General features: G+C 49.6%; 1 protein-coding gene across 1 annotated transcript in view; it reads left to right on the top strand.

Moving 5' to 3' along the window:
- PRDM12 (PR domain containing 12) overlaps positions 1-5,327 on the top strand; it is an 18,592-nt gene that overhangs the window by 6,296 nt on the left and 6,969 nt on the right. The gene's annotated exons all lie outside the window — the stretch shown is intronic.

The following is a 5,327-nucleotide window of genomic DNA, read 5'->3' as shown; positions in this document are numbered from 1 at the left end:
ACACATTTTTTTTTTTTTTTTTTTGGTGGTGGCAGTTTTCTTAAAGTGATGCGCCAAAATGTCAGATGCCACTTACCGGACCAGCTGTGCGTCTGGGTGTGTGTGACTGACTGCCATGCAGCAGGGCTCGGCTGGAAGAAATTCCTGCTGCCCCAGGCCACTCCCCCCGACGCCTCTGCAGTGTGGGGGCTGTCTGTCCTGTGTTTGTGTGAGGGGGCCAAGAAGACTCTGTGCCATGACCTGTTTTCTTAATCTTCCTGTCACCCAGAACTGCTATGTTTATTTCATAACAGTAACCCGTTTCTTGCGAATAAAAGAGAAACAATGGAAAGAAGCATCTTCATAAAATAACAGAATATACTAATGTGGCTCTAAAATTTTCTATAAATTCAAAAGGAAGGCTGTCCAAATGGAGACGAGGGTGATGGGTTTCTGGGGCCAGCCGGTCCAGGTGGATTTGGTATCTGGCTGGATTTGCCGACATGTTATGCTAGGACCCTCCTCCCTTTGCTGTCCTCTACCACGGAAGAATTTACTGTAACCTCAGGTGCCTAAAATGACATTTCTAGAAATTGCCCAGCACATGGCACATGGGCACTACATGTTAATGCATAAGTCTTTCTCTGGGTGATGGGAGCTGGCTTGAAAGTGGACACACAGACCTGTTTCTCCCAGGAAAACAAAACCGGTAAATAAAACTGGCTGCCCTGCGAAGCAAGAAATTTGACCCCCAAATTCAATACAAATAAAGTATTTAGGAATAATTTATGCAAATTTTGGATTTGGGAACTGGGAAGAAACTTCTCAGGCTTTCCTCGCCCTATGTTTTGGCATAGGACAAATGCCAAATAGCCCTGAAATGTGGGCTCTTTGCTTGTTTGCGACTTTTATTCTCTTTCCAAGCTATTGAACTTCTTCTCCCCCTGGAGCCCAACAGCTCCGTCTCTCCATCCTTCTTTTTCTGTGAGGACAGGCTCTACTTTCCTTTCAACCTTGCTCACTGGTGGGTGCAGTTAAGGGACTTTGATTATTAATATTAAGCATCATTAATGATGCTACCATCCATGGACCAGTTACCATGTGCCAACACCACGCTAAGGATTTTCGCAACTTTCATCCCCTCAGCCTGGGGCTTTCCTTATCCCCATTTTAATGACGATGAAACTGAGGTTCAGGGGGATCTTGGGAGACTGTTGAGCTGTGGTTTGAATTTGTCTGATCCCCGAGCGGAGCCCTTGGTCACTGCGCCATGGGACCTCCCTGGCCAATATCTATTTGCTGGAACTCTATTAATTGCTATGTCAGGACATCTGTGGTACAATGGAAATTGATATTCGTCCAGATGACACCGAGGTCCTTCTGGACTAGGGTTTCTGTACTGCCGGGGGCCGGGACAGGGGGCATTAGAGCCTCCTGGGAGCATGTTCCATGTTGTGACATGAATTTATATTAGGAAAACAAACCCAAACCCCCACACATTTTCAACTGATAATAAAAATTCAGAAATGGGTCAGGACAAAACTTCTGGGCTGATAGGGAAGGTGAAGAAGCACGCGTTGGGAGATCATGTAATTTGTCAATTAAAGAGTCAGGCTCTGAAATTCACCCAGAGTCTTGATGATGCGAACTTTATGGTGCGGCATTCGTCTCTTTGGGAATTGCTTTGTTTATTGTGTGTCCCGAGTTAGTCTCCGCTCTCCAGAAAAGTGAACAAGCAGTTGATTCTCATTCTCTGAGCCCTAGTGGAGAGCCCTGGCTGGGCCAGGCCAGAGTGTTGACTGGAAAGAAATGGGGCTAGGGTCTTCCCAGGCTGTCCAAGGGTTAAGACATCACACTTCCACTGTGGGGGGCAGGGTGTGGGTTCGATTCCTGGTTGGGAGACTAAGATCCTACATGCTGTGCAGTGGGCATCTCTTCAAAAAAAGGAGAAATAGGGCTTCTGAGGGCACTGAGGGGCCCTGCAGAGGACCGTGGCTATTCTTTGCTCTCAGGCGATCAGCATCCAGGAGCCTCCGGCCAGTGGTACTAGGCTTTCAGGGAACAGGCTGCCGGTTCTTGGGCTCTCCTGGTCTCCATCCCTGGGGCCATTGGGAGCAGGCAGAGGCCAGAGGTCCAGGCCAGGAGCTGCTGCTAGTTTCCCGGAGCTCTGATGGGTAGAGAGAACCTTCAGTGCCTCCAAGAGGTGAGGCTGCCTTCCCCAGTGCTGCTTTGAGAACTGGATGCTTGTTTTGTTTTTTTTTTTTTGTCTTGACCGGGATAACCTCAAATACGCTCATGTCATCAGTTCCGATTAGTTTATTTTTTAAACATGTTTAATTTTGTACCGGGGTACAGCCAATTAACAGTGTTGTGATAGTTTCAGGCGAACAGCAAATGGACTCAGCCATACATACACATGTATCCATTCTCCCCCACACTGGAAACTTCTTGCTGTCTGGGGATGTGTGTCATTGTCAATTCTAGCAGGTTCTTTTTAATAGATTTTCTTTAAAAACTGTTCTTTTTTGGGACTTCCCTGGTGGTCCAATGGCTAAGACTCCACGCTCCCAGCGCAGGGTGCCCAGGTTCGATCCCTGGTTAGGGAACTAGATCCCCCATGCTGCAACTGAAAAAAATAAAAATAAAAAAGTCCCTCTTGTTGCAACTAAGACCTGGCACAGCCAAATTAATTAATTAAAAAATATATATTATTTTTGTATAAAAGTAATATGTGCTCATTAATTCTTAAAACATCAGATGCAGCATGTAGAAGATGTAAGTCAATTTTTATCAACATTAAAAAAAAAAGTCTCAAAATGACAAACCCGTCTGAGGAAAGATTCGCAGAAAACCAGAAAACGTGGCTGGGCACCTTGGTTGGGAGAATTACTTTTCCCATTATGCTCCTTTGTGTCTGTGTCACTGTTCTAATTTTTAAAATCCAGGAGTAAAATTAATTTTAGTCCATTTGAAAAACGTGTCCATAAATAAATGACTCAAAACAGTCAATATTAAAACTCTTATTTTAAAAATATTGTCCCCAACCACCATGTTGAATAATAATCTTCAGAATTCATGCATTTCCAGATGCTCTTGGCTCTTCATTCATCACCATGATTGCTATCACTGTTATATTTGTTTTATGTTTCATAATGGTTGTCACTGTCAATTCAACTGAAAAGGCTGGTGTTGACTTAGGTATTTGACTCCCGGACTGCAAGTCTGGAGATGGCGATGCAGTTTTCAGAGACATCGTGGGGGCTTGCTGACCCCTCTCACCCCACCTCTGGGCTTTCCCCTCCCGCTCAGGGCAGATGGGGCCAGGACACGGTGGCACCAGTGTGGTATTGGTGTCCTGGGGGCACGTGGGCCAGCCTGTGCTTTTTTTGTTGTTCTGCCTCGTGGCATGCGGGATCTTAATTCTCTAGCCAAAGATTGAACCTGGCCCTCGGCAGTGAAAGCACCAAGTCCTAACCACTGGACCGCTGAGGAATTCCCCAGCCTGTGCTTCTGGTGGTCACTGAAGGCAGAGCCACGGGCATCCTGGGCCCCCCCTCGCCACACTGCAGGCTCCGTGGGGACAACCGGGGGACCCAATACCCCAGAGGTGGATGTCCAGCAGAGGTGTGGTCACTGTTTTACAGTTGAGGAAAGTGAGGACTGGGTATAAAAGGCCACTTGCCCAAGGGGGCACGCTCAGCAGGCGGGGAGCCCAAGTGGACCCTGACCTCTGTGGCCCCAGCACCTGAGCTGGAACCCTTGGCAATACCACCTCCTGAAAGAAGGGGCATGTACACACAGCTGGACAGCTGGACCAGACAGCTGGTCACTTTAGAAGAACCATGATGTCCAAAGATCTGGTGTCGTGTGAATATTGAAGCCAGTGGCTGGGACAGTGTCAGAGGTGACTGACAGAGTCTTAGAATTGGGGGGACCTCAGAGATCATGCTCCCCACCACCCTCATTTGAGGAGACCAGCTTAGGAAGGCCGAATGCTCGCCTAAGGTCACCCAGGGACCCAGGGACTGAAGGCCCACCGGCACCATCTCTCAGCAGCTTCCTTCACAGTGAATTTATCCTGAATACTTTAGCTCCATCACCCTCTTTTCTAAGGGGTTCACTGAACCTCTCTCAGCTTTTCCAGCAGGGCCTCCAGCTCTGACCTGCTGGCCTCCTTGACAGTGGCCGTGCCTGTGAATGATCAGAGGCCACGAGGACTCTTGCTGCAGTGCCAGATTCTCATCTATCTGCTTTTAGGCATGGCCTAATTTCCCTTGGCTTCTGAGACTGCCTTTGATCTTTCCGTATTTAAACCCCATCAATCTGAGCAGGCGTGGTACCCTCTGCCAGGCTCCTTGTCACTCAGTGACCATGTGGCTTGCCATGACACCCCAAGGGCTGTGGGGTCTGTTAGAAAGGGGCATGGGGACTTCAGGCCAAGTCATTGGAGGATGGACATCGCCTAGGCCCCCTGGAACTTTGCTTCTTCCACTCTCTCCTCTCCCTGCTTCCCTCCCCTGCAGGGTAGGGCAGAGCTGGCTCTGATGGTCAGAGGTTCTTCCTGGCTCAGACCAGAGGAACGCAGGTGTGGCAAGCAGAACGGTTCTGTGATTGGCAGGGGTCTGCAGGCCAGAACCAAAGGGAAGGGGTGGGGGCTTTCTCTGTGACCCTGGAAGCCAAGGAGAAGGGTCCATTCTAGGGTGATTTCAGACAGCCTACATGGAGTCTTGTGTGATTTTTTTGTATTCACTTCAACTAAAAGAGGACTCACCTGGGGACTTCCCTGGCGGCCCAGTGGTTAAGACTTTGAGCTCGCACTGCAGGGGGCACGGGTTCAATTCCTGATCCAGGAACCAAGATCCCACATGCCACGTGATACAGCCAAAAAACCAAAAAGGGCCCACTAGGAAAACAACCAGCTGTTGCCTGGAGGTGTCTACCTTGCTCTGGGCCGATCAGAGAGTGACCCCCAGTGGGATCCACCCAGTGGGTGCCAAAGTCACTCCTCTGGGGTCCAGGCCTCAGGAGGTGATGGGCCTTGCCCTCTCGCCTTTGCTCTAGCTGGCTAGGACCAGAGGGTTCTTCACCTTGAGTAACTGGCTGCCACCAGAGGGGTGGGGGCCCCTGGGATGTCCCAGAGGAAGGGGTCAGCGCCACCTCAGGCAAGAGCCTTCCGCAGCCTCCCTGGATTGTCACTGCAGAGCTCTCCTGACGGCAGGCCCCTGTAGCAGGTCCTCCCCTGGCAGCAGCAGAGCCCCGTCACTGTGGAGTTCTCTGCCATAGACCTATCGTTGCTTAGTTCCCAAGTCATATCTGACACTTCTGCAAACCATAGGCTATAGACCACT

This window comes from Bison bison, unplaced genomic scaffold (genome assembly GCF_000754665.1).
Source record: "Bison bison bison isolate TAMUID 2011002044 unplaced genomic scaffold, Bison_UMD1.0 scf7180017864375, whole genome shotgun sequence".
In the NCBI taxonomy this organism is placed as follows: Eukaryota; Metazoa; Chordata; class Mammalia; order Artiodactyla; family Bovidae; genus Bison; species Bison bison.
The sequence above is the reverse complement of the archived record's forward strand: the minus strand, read 5'-3'. Positions and strand labels throughout refer to the sequence as shown.